Below are 11,781 nucleotides of genomic sequence, written 5' to 3'. Positions count from 1 at the left end.
CCTTTATATTTGGGAAATGAGGCCTTTATCAGAGAAACGTGCTATAAAAATTTTTATATTACTTCATTGTCCATGTAACCTTTTAGCAAAATTTAATTTCCCTGATTATCTCTTTCAATTAGGTCTATTTTTGCTATTGCTTTGTCTGAGAACTTAATTGCTGCCCTTGCTTTCTTCACTTCAACTGAAGCATAATAGATTCTGCTCCAGCCTTTTATTTCAACTCTGTATGCCTTTCTGTCCCAAGCATGTCTCTTGTACATAACACATTGTTGGATTATGGTTTCCAATGAGGACACAATACTTCCATAGAATGTAAGATCCTTGAGTGTAGAGGTGACATTTTTGTCTTTGTATCCCCAAAGTACCATAGGTACTTAATAAATGAGGGAGATGCACCATTCTTGGAAGTACTGCATTAATGAGTAGATGCATAGAATGGACAGAGCAAGTTTCTATTCCATCTCCTTGTTCAAAAAATCCATTTACCATATTGTCCTTGGATAGAGAGTGTATCAGATAATAAACTGAGAAGAACATTACTACATTTGCTCTTGGTCAATAGGGTATATGGGGTGTTCAGGGAGGGCTAGCACCTCTGGTATGAAGGTTTGCTGAGCCCTTTTCCAGGCTACTCATTCACCTTTGGTGTCTACCTTCACCCAGCTCTCACCTAGGGCTCTAAGAAGCTGTAACATGTGCAGCTGCCACAACCCAGTGAAATCGTCTCAACAGATGGGTACTATACCAGGTTAAATTAGGTGTCAGTGAGTTAGGGGGATGTCTATCCCAAACATGTGAAAACTTCCCCCAGCCAAATGGGCAGATGAGAACAATTTGTTCCAATAGCCATGAAGATGGCTGAAGCAGGTATTGTGGAGTCCTTAGAGCTTGGTTAGACAGTAATGAAGCCAAGGTCAACCACTGCATCCTGGACCACCATCAGTACTGCCGCTGGACTTTAATGACTCTTGTGGAGAGAGTGAGGCTGATGACTTTGTGCAACTTTGCCTCACTTAAATCCAATTCACTCAAGAGTCAAGATATCACCCTGTGATGTTATTGGTCCTCTTTGAAATGAAGGACAAATAACACTTAATAAATACTTGTTAATTGATTAATTCAAGTCAACAAATATTTATTAAGCACTTACTAGATGCCAGGCACTATGCTAAGCATTGGGGATACACCAAAAGACAAAAACAGTCTCTCCTCAAGAAACACATTCTAATGGGGGGGCATGCAAACAACTATATACATGCAAGATATATATAGAGTAAATTAGAGGAAATCTCAAAAGGAAGTCATTAGTACTGAGAAGCAACAGGAAAGACTTCCTGAAAAAAAAAGTGGGATTTTAGCTGAGATCTGTGGGAAGCCAGGAGGTGACAATGAGGAGAGAAACAGGCTTAGGGGACAGTCAGTGGAAAAAAGTACCAGGTTGGATAACGGAATATCCTGTTTGAGAAGCAGCAAGAAATCAAGTGTTATTAAATTAGAAAGTATGTGGAATGGAATAAAGTGTAAGAACACTAGAAAAATAGGAAGGATCTAGTTTGTGAAGGGCTTTAAATACCAGAGGACTTTTTTTTTATACTGGAGAGTCAATGGAGTTTATTGAGTAAGGAGGTGACATGGGAGATCACTTTGGCAGATGAGTAGAGAGATGCATTGGAATAGGGAGAGATTTAAGGCAAGGAGATATAGATAGATAGAAAGATATAGATACATATGTATATTTGTGTGTATATATTTTTAAAGTTCATAGACCCTTGCTTTAAAAGGTCCAGTGTCCAAACTCTTGAATTTGAGAAGACTCAGAAGGCAACTCCAAAAGTTATCACTTTCCTGTATACAATCTCCCTTCTCTGGCTAGAACTCTGGATTCATGGATCATGTTGCCTGGGGATTCAAGATTATTCCTCAATTACTAGAATCATAGCTTTTATGATGGAAGGAGACTAAGAAAATCTAGTCCAATACCTTGATTTACTGATGAGAAAAGGGAGATCCAGAAAAATCAAGAACCAAATCCAGAGTCACACAACTAGTAAATGTCTGTGACAGAATGTGAAAACAGGTCTTCCTGCCTCCAAAACCAACTGCCCTTTTGTAGAATGGGAGACACTGGAGCTTTTGGGCTCAAACCTCTAGAAAGTTCACTCTTGATCTGGGCAGCCAGAAGGATAGGAATGGAGACATAAAGAAGGATTAAATAATTTATTCTTATTCTTGTCAATGGAGTTGCTGATAATGGGAGCACCAACTCCCATAGCTTCCCCTAATTACTCTTCTCACAGGGGCGGGTGAGAATATACAAAGAATAGGAACTCCAATTCCTATCACATTCTCCTAAGTCTCGATATGGGCTGATCGAGACACACACAGCATTTCAGCTTGTGCATTCCCCCCAAGCCTTGATGTGGCAGGTCAAGGCAGGCACAGCATTCAGCTAGCACATTCCCCAAATCCCCACTTATTGACTAGTGCTCACTTGATTTATAGAGGACACTCAAAGAAGGCAATTTGCCAGCAGTAGCCTCACAAGTTTACATTAACTTTAGCAATATCATGGTGAATCAGCATAGCACAAGCATTGTAAACTGTTTACAACTAAACTCAAATGTTTACATTATCTAGTTATATCTCACTGCACAGTCGAAGTAGAAATTGTTTATAGCTATGGATCCTGGGAACTATTATCTAGGTTCCTAGGAACTATTATCTAAAAAAAGAATAAAAAAATCCACCTTACATACACCTTTCCACTATACCACACTGTCTCTTTATCAAAGCATTCAAAATTGTTTTTCTTGGCCCAATACTCCAAAACTAGGAAGGGGAAAAAGTATTTATTAAGTACCTACTACATGTCAGACCCTATGCTCAGTGCTTTACAAATATTATCTCACTTGATCTTCACAACAACCATGCTATTTTTATAGCAATTTTACAGTTGAGGAAACTGAGGCAAATGAAAGTTATGACTCACCCAGGAACTACAGCTAGTTAGTATCTGAAGCTGGATTTGAACCTAGCTCTTCTTGACTCTAGGCTTCACTTCCTAGCTACTTCCAATAGGGAAGAGAGTTGCAAAGATGCAAATTTAGACAAGAGAATCCACATCTATGAAACAACAAGTTTCTTCTGGTTGTCCTCTAATGTCTCGTCCAGTTCTAAATCTATGATCCTATCCTATCACCCTCTTTCTGGCCCAGGATGTCATGGGGCATGAGAGAGGAAATAACCACACTGGCAAGTATACACATGAATGAGATATATGAGAAGAATTCAGATTTCTGTGAGTTCAAGAAGTTAAGGGGAAAAAATGTAAAAGGAAGAGATCTTGGATGATTTTGTCTCTGTTGAAGGAGCTGCTGGGTGGTTCAGGAGATAGAATGCCAGGACTGGAGTGAGGAAGACTGGAACTTAAATCTGGCCTCAGACACTTACTAGCTATATGAACCTGGGCTAATTAGTTAACCTCTGTTTGCCTTGGTTTCTTCACCTGCAAAATGAGAATAATAATTACCTCCTTCCAAGCATTATTGTGCAGATCAAATGAGATAATAATTGTAAAACCCTTAGTACAGTGTCTGGCACATAGTAAGTACTTCATAAATATTAGTTGTTATTATTGTTGGCTTTAGAGCAGGAGTTCCATAAGGCACAGTATACTGGCCGCACGCCGACCTTCTGCCAGCCGTAAGCTGGTACCCACTTGTCTTATAAGAAGCACACTACCACAGTCTTACCCACACCCGGGTCTTCGGTACTCAGCCGGATCACCACACAGAGACGAGCCATCGGGAGGCACCAACACCAGAGCTTTATTCAGAGGCCAACACAGCAAGCCATCATAGCAAGCCCAAGCAGCAAGGCCAGAGCAACAGGGCAGGAGCCGGGGAGAGCGCACGTGTGATCTGACCACGCTTGTTCCTAAAAACCTACTTAGCCCCTCCTCCCCAGCCCGCTTACTAGCCAATGATTGTAGGGTCAGATACTGGAAGGGGCTGTCTGAGTTTAGCACACCAAGGGGGAGGGAGTGACGTAGGAAGCCAGGATTGGATATAGGAAGGAGGCATCTGGGAATGACGCATAGACAAGAGTACGTGACCTAGGAAGTCAGACTCAGGAGGGGTCTGGGTCAGTGCTGCACAAAGGGACCCAGGAAGTCAGGAAGGTCACAAGAGGCATCTGGGGATGACGTTGCATATAGGGAGGGGACTAAGCAAAGGGAACTCAGTCCTCTGACATCCCACTCCCATGTGGCACCGCCCCTTGCCTCAGGAGCTCAAGCTCCAGCTACTTCCTTGTACCCAGCTTATCTCACAAGCACCGTCCATTGCCTCAGGGCTTCTCTGTATCCAGCCCATCCCAGTTCACCACGACTCTGCCTACCACAGCCCCTGCCTCGACTTCCAAAATACCCAGATCTTACCCTACTCTTGCCACAGCGCTCAACCTGATAGCTGCCAACATCAGACAGTCCCTCACAGCACAGTATAAGAGGAAAGGCAGCAGAGGATAGAGACTACAGTGGAGGGGGCCTGAGAGACATGAGAATACGGGGAGATATAGAAAAAGGAAAAGGATTTCTACCTCATCAGACAATGACTCTGAATCACAGGTGTTGGCAGTTTATTAGCCATAGAAGAGAAAAAATACCAAATAATTATGTGATTGATTAGAGCAAAGTGAATGATGATAGAGGTTGGGGAAAGGGATGTAAAGGAGACCACTTCCCATTTCTATCATGGTATCACAGAGTTAAAGCTAGAAGGAACCACAGTGTCGTTTTACATTCTAGTTCTCAAGAGGGTTGGGTGCTGGGGATAAGCACAAAATACAGGTAATAAGTAGGGTGAATTGCAGATCCTAGTACAAGAAGGCAAATTATTTTTTTAAATAATATTTTATTTTTCCCCAAATTACATGTTAAAACAATTCTTAACATTAGATTTTTTTAAAGTTTTGAGTTCCAAGTTCTATCCTTTCCTCTGTGCCCTCCCTTCCTTCCTCCCTGAGATAGCAAGTAATCTGATATAGGTTATGGATGTACAATCATGTAAAACATTTCTGTATTAGTCATTTTGTACAAGAAGACTTGAAAATGGAAGAGAGAGAGACAAAGGAAGGAAGGAAGGAAGGAAGGAAGGAAGGAAGGAAGGAAGGAAGGAAGGAAGGAAGGAAGGAAGGAAGGAAGGAGGGAAGGAAGGAAGGAAGGAAGGAAGGAAGGAAGGAGGGAAGGAAGGAGGGAAGGAAGGAAGGAGGGAGGGAAGGAAGGAGGGAAGGAAGGAAGGGAGGAAGGAAGGAAGGAAGGAAGGAAGGAAGGAAGGAGGGAGGGAAGGAAGGAGGGAAGGAAGGGAGGAATGAATGAAGGAAGGAAGGAAGGAAGGAAGGAAGGAAGGAAGGAAGGAAGGAAGGAAGGAAGGAAGGAAGGAAGGAAGGAAGGAGGGAGGGAGGGAGGGAGGGAGAGAGAATGTTTCAGTCTGTATTCAAGACAATATCAGTTCTTTCTCTGGAAACAGATAGCATGTTCATGAGTCCTTTGGGATTGTTTTGCATCATTGTATTGCTGAGAATAGCTAAGTCATTCACAATTCTTCATTGTACAATATTGCTGTTACTGTGTTCTCCTGGTTCTGCTCATTTCACTTTGCATCAGTTCATGTAAGTCTTTCAAGGTTTTTCTGAAATCATTCTGCTTTGTCATTTCTTATAGCACAATAATATTTCATCAAAATCATGACACAACTTGTTCAGCCATTTCCCAATAGAGACTTGGGGGATTGGGACACAAGGCTGAAATGAAGCTCTGAAAAGCTCTATCTTACTCAAAATGAACTAGAGCAATAAAAGAAAGGTTAATCAAGCAGCATTATCTAGTAAGAAGATAGAATCATACTTAATGCAGAAATACATTTTGTGTGACTTTAGATTATATTTACCTTCTCAATGGGGGGGAGGGGAAGTGGAGGGAAGGAGAGAATTTGGAACTGAAAATAAAATAAAAGTGAATCAGTAAACCCCTCCCCCTTTCAGAGAGAGAGAAAGAGATAGAGGAAGGGGGAAAGAGAGAGAGAGTCATGTAATGAATGATTCAAGAGTCAGAGGGAAAGAAGCACGGTGAAGAGCATTGGCTGAAGATAGATGGAAGGAGAAACAGAAATGATCATGCTGTGGGAGTACTGCAGGCTATCTGAAGAGAAGGAGACAGATGAGGAACTCAGAAAAACAGACCAAAAGCCTGTCCCAGGGTTTGGTATGTGGTCACTGATGGGAATCTTCAATTATCCAAATGTTTGCTGGAGTTTTCCCTCTGTCAAAAGTAGAGCAGCTAACTGATTATTGGCTTGCCTTGATGATCATTTCATCCTTCAAAAAGTGAAGGAAGTGACAATGGGCCAAAATCGGCTTCAGAAAGATTAACTGGTTGCTAAAGTAAAAACAATAAGAAGCCTGGGAGGAAATAAACATTCCATTTTGGAATTCATAGTAGAGGAGGAGAGGAAATCTGGACATAATCTGATGTGCACCTTAAATTCTTGGAGAGCATATTTCAAATGGTTCAGAGAAAGGGATAGAGAATTTCATTGACTAAAACCCTATAGTAGAAGTTAATTCAGGATGTATGGTAAACTCCAAAGAATGCAATACTAAAGCTTCAAACTGAATTAATTCCAATGAGGAAGAAAACACAAACCTATCTAAACAAACTGATTTATTTGGGCATAAGGAATTCATTGATCAGTTTAGTTCTTTAAGAGGCATGTATATGGAGAGAAACCAGACTGTGATGTGTTGCTGGGGGCAGGTGTACCAAAAGTCATCAACTTTTTCAACCTTCTCTAGCTAGCCCAAATGCTATTTGCACCAAGCAGAGGAGCATAATGGAAGAAAGATAAAATCATTCAGCTCCTTTTCTAAGTAATTAGGACCATAGGGATAATAGCTTACTCAGGGGAAGGTTGATAAGAACACAGTACTAAAATGGGTTTCTAACCAAAAGTTAGATTACAATTTATCTAAAGGACTCAGAAGAAAAAGAAAGAGTAGTCAGGGAGTTCAGTTCATAAAAGAGTCAAACAGAGAGGTTCCAAGAAATATCAAAGAGTAGAATTAACTTTAGCCTAGACTTGGTCACCTTGTGATGCAGATAGGCTGAAGGGAAGAGTTCTCTCTATGAAGTGTGACTGGGGAGGGCAGAGGAAATAGCCTTTGGCTGAAAGGGCTGATTGAAGAGAACTTACCCTTCTATGGATGGAGAAAGGCTTTTAAATCACAGAGCTCCTAGTAGATGGAGGACTGAGTAGCAGACAGCTCTGTGCTATCTAGTTGTCTAGGTGGCATTCAGTCAACAAGTAACTAGACTGTTTCCTTGGTCTCTCACCATCAAGTCCACACTTCAATGGTGGCTTAGTCCCTCAAATTTGGACCTCAGCTAAGGACTAGAGCTGAGGTAGAGTCAGAGATTAAAAGAACAGGCAGGAAAAGCTATAGTCCTTGTAGGAGAGAGGCTTTTTAAGCACAGTATTACCCTTTGAAATTGGCTTTCCAAAAATCTAGGGTGCATGTCAGAATCTGTCCAAATTCCCTCTCCTCTAGTATGAAATCTTAAAGGGAGAGTTTACTTCCGCTCCCCCCCCAAAATTCTCATTGTCCATGGTGGAAGTATCTGAAAGAGCTAGTTAAAAGATCTGTAGCTCTCTTGGTAAGGGAGGAACTCTAGCATTTCTAGTTAATATTAGACAGGACATTGAGCAATTATGAACACAAATGGACAGCTGGGGAACAGCTGAGGAACTTGGAACAGTAGAGATGCCTAGCAGGAGCAGCTGAAATACCACAGCTGACAGGGAGCAGTGATAAACAACGCTTAGTGGGGAAACAGGTCCAACAGGAAGCAATGAGCAGCAAGCAGCAGCTTTGTAGCACTGAACACATGAGGTCCTACTTAGATGTTTCCTGATCACCTGTCCTGGTGTACATAGCACTTTACAATAGTACTCAGAGCACATGTGTTGCCCAGGTGTCAATGCCCCATGTATGATTCCTATGCAGATCCACTCTTCCCATGGAGTATATGTATATTCGTGAGAGTGATCTCTAGGTGTGTGTATGTGTTGTGCATGAAGGATGTTCTGTTGTTATAATTTTACTATGTTATTAATCCCTTTGTTGTGAACTAGAGTCTTCTGAATGAGTAGTAAAAGTAAACACAGTGGAGGAGGCTTCTGAGCTATAGTTTGGAGAGGATTCTGACCCACAAAGTACCTACAACTTAGTGTAATCAGCTGGAGACCCAACTAAGGGAGTCTTGACAATAAACAACAGATGAAAACAAAGGCAAGTGATAGAGGATGAATACAAAAGCAAGGCATGGTTCTGTATAAATAGTGTGAGTAGTGAAAAAGCTCAGAATATTTGGGACTGGTGACAAATTTGAATAAGAAAAAGAGAATTTTAGCCAAACTGGCAGAAAAGAGGATAAAAGATGGGATGGAACCACTGCTCTCATAGATGGGAAAATGAGAATGTACAATGGAATAATAATAGTAATAATAACAGCATTTGTATAGCACTTTACATGTTTTCTCAGGTGCAATCATTATTATTTTAAAATTATTTTTATTTTGTTACATATTTCCCAATTACATGCAAACCTCTAAACCTCAACATTTTGGTGGGCCATACAGGGAAACTGCCTAACCCCAAGCTCTTCTCCAGCCAAAACTGGAAGGCATGTAAGCCTCCCCCGCCCCATTTCTTTCTTGCCCTACATTTGGGGTAGCTCTCCAAGCACCTAGATAGGCTTGGAGGTGCTTTTCAGGCAAACAGTTATGAGGCTGTTTTGCATTCGGCCTGACACTCTCATGCTCTCAATCTACTGGTTTGGTTTGAGACAGTGGACCTGGGTACACCTTCCACAGCATAGAGGACAAGGATAAACACCCTATCTGGAAGCATATGTCCAATTCTGTCAATTGTCTCAGTACTAGAGAAATGGGAAAACTGCAGGTGCTTTTTGGTTCCCCGAGATTTACTTACTCCCTTCCCTCTATACCCCTGAATCCTCCTTCAGGGAGGCTACAGGGAAAAGTTAGAACAGCTAAAAACATCTTAGCAGATTCTGGAGGTTTTATGATCAATCATTTAGGAGTTTTGAAACACCTCCTTACAACCTTGTCACTCCCTTCTCCTACTCCCTTCCCTTGAGTCAAGAGGGTATCTGTTAATACCTCTCATAAGAGAAAAGAGTCACTCATCCCCCACACCTTTGAATTCCACCTTCCCCCACCTGGTGAAAGGAAGGAGGGGGAAGGGGTAGCAGGTACAGCGTGGGCCCCAGTGGCTATAGCCTTTGGCCCTGGAGCAACCTCTGCCTAGAAACATGATCCAGGTTCAGTACATCCTGCTTAAGGTAAAGAAGCTAGCCTCCTAACTTGGGTAAGCATGCTCTTTTAAAGTTTAGTTTTAACTGTTAATGATGAGGTGTTGATTCTCTGTGTAAAGTAAATTGGAAATGCAGTTCGGAAATTGTAATGGGTTTGTTTCAAGTTTCAAATTGGTGAACTTTTTGTATCAGTTATATCAAGCAACTTTTCATAATTTGGTTACCACTAAAATAATTTGGCTATTGTCGGTTATTGTTTTAATGTGTAAACTTGCCAAAAAGCTTACTTGGGTTTTGGCTTGCTGAGAATTTGCAAGTATATAGAAATAATCTCTAACAATTGGTTTTTTACACCAGGACAAATTGAAATTTGAGATGTAAATCCTGGAAAAGTTTTTCCTAAACTGTGATTAGTGAAACTTGCTGTTTGAGGCAAAAGCTCATGGGATTTTATTTTGAATTGTCTAGTGGATCATAATAATCCATTGATAATCAATAATCCACCATCTCTGAGGGAAAGGCCACAAGCTACTCAGAAAGAATGTGATACTGGTTTGAAGTCAGCATTGGGAAGGCTGAGAGGACAATTTTAGCCTCAGTCTAAAATGGCATCCTCCTGGCTCAGTTTCCCCATTATGTTACTTTGAAAAGGAATGTTACCCACCTGGCTATTCCTGAGTCTGGCTATGAGGTGGATTTGATACTGTATGCTTGGAAAACTGAATTATCTGAATCCAAACAGAGCTAAGGATGTTTTATCCTGTTATATTTGGGCCCTAAATCTAGTCCTTTTATAGCAAATTTCTATAGTCAGAGCAAATAGACAGTAAAAGATCAATGCAAGTGTGTGAGATCTGGTTGTTTTGACCTGAATGTGTAGTCATTCAGTACCCTCAAACAACTGAAATTAAATCAGAAACATCTTCAGTTTGGTTTGGGGAAGAGAATTTCAGTGATAATTGAAGTGAAAGTTAATCTCTTGGCAAATTTATTTGTGTAACTATTGAACCCATGGGTGGAAAACTTCTACCTACAAAAGTGTTACTTAAACTTTTGAAAAAGTAATAAGATCAGATAATCCTGCAGGTCAAATGTAAATGATTTTAATGGGGCTCTTACACTTTTACTTCTCCCTATATCTGGGCCCTGCAGTCTTTTCTGTCAGATTTGTGTCTTCCAGACTACAGGCCATTCAAGCACAGTTGCTGGCAAACAGAGGATAACAGCCAATGTCCTCCCATCATCCCCTGAGTTCAGCCTGTGGTCGGTTCCAGTTAACCTCCTCTTTGGGACCCCTCCCAACGACTCTCTACCGTTGCCAGCAGGAAGCAGTTTCAGAAGCCAAGACCACTCCTTACCCCAAAAGAATTTGGGTCCCATTTGTTTGAGGGGAGAGTGATGGGATGGGATCTGAACCCCTAAAAGGAAAAGACCATGTCTTTGGTATCTGGACCCAAAAAAAAGGAAAAACCCTGGACTTTCCTACATGGCCAAATCTCTTGCTTTTGCCTGAGGCTATAATCCTATCAACTGACCTTTCATTGTGGCTACTGTTATGTGCAATTCTGTTATGTTACCTCCCAATTACCCCTGGCCACTTCCCACTCTTAATCCTATCTAGACTCCATTCTCCTTTGGCCACATGGTCCAGGTTCCTGGCATTCTGTTCACCCCAGCTTACTGGCCACTCCCATCCAGATCCTCCTTAGACCTCTCCTCTAGTCACCCCAAACTACTTGGCCACTCCTAGATCCCTCCCACAGTCTTTCTGTATATAAGGTCCATCTTGTCTCTATTGAAGTGCTCAGATTCTTATATTCTAGCCACTGCTCAGATTCTTAAAACCTAGCCAAATGCTCAGATTCTTATAATCTAGCCAAATGCTCAGATTCTTATAATCTAGCCAATAGCTCAGTAATGTTCAGATTCCTTAAGAGTCTGGCCAATATGGCAGATGTTCTAATAAACCTTGTCTTTGGCTGAAATAAATAAATAAATATTTTTGAGCAAATGGGGCCATTTCTCTTCTTTTTGATCTCTTTGAGGTACAAACCTAGTGGTAGTACTGCTGGGTCAAAGGGTAGACACAGTTTTATAGCCCAAATTGTTCTTGAGAATGCTTTGTTCACAACTCCACCAAAAGCACATTAGTGTCCCAATTCTTCTATCTCCCCTCCAGCATCTGTCATTTTCTGTCATGTCAGCCACTCTGATAGGTGTGAGTTATTTTAACTTGCATTTCCTTAATCAGAAATGATTTAGAGCATTTTTGTGTGATTATTGATGGCTTTGATTTCTTCTTCTGAAAATTGCCTGTTCATATACTTTGCCAGGTCCCTTTATCATCTCTGACTTAAGAGCTCCTGAAGCTGCTGCTGCTTCTA

General features: G+C 41.3%; 1 non-coding gene across 1 annotated transcript; it reads right to left on the bottom strand.

The window, feature by feature from the left end:
- Window positions 1–388: 388 nt before the first annotated feature.
- On the bottom strand, window positions 389–570 carry LOC114034799. The gene has a single exon (XR_003568145.1). It is a non-coding gene; the product is annotated as a U2 spliceosomal RNA (small nuclear RNA).
- Between the last annotated feature and the right edge of the window lie 11,211 nt (window positions 571–11,781).

This window comes from Vombatus ursinus, unplaced genomic scaffold (genome assembly GCF_900497805.2).
Source record: "Vombatus ursinus unplaced genomic scaffold, bare-nosed wombat genome assembly UNPS02009062.1, whole genome shotgun sequence".
Lineage (NCBI taxonomy): Eukaryota > Metazoa > Chordata > Mammalia > Diprotodontia > Vombatidae > Vombatus > Vombatus ursinus.
This window is presented reverse-complemented; position numbering and strand designations above follow the sequence as displayed.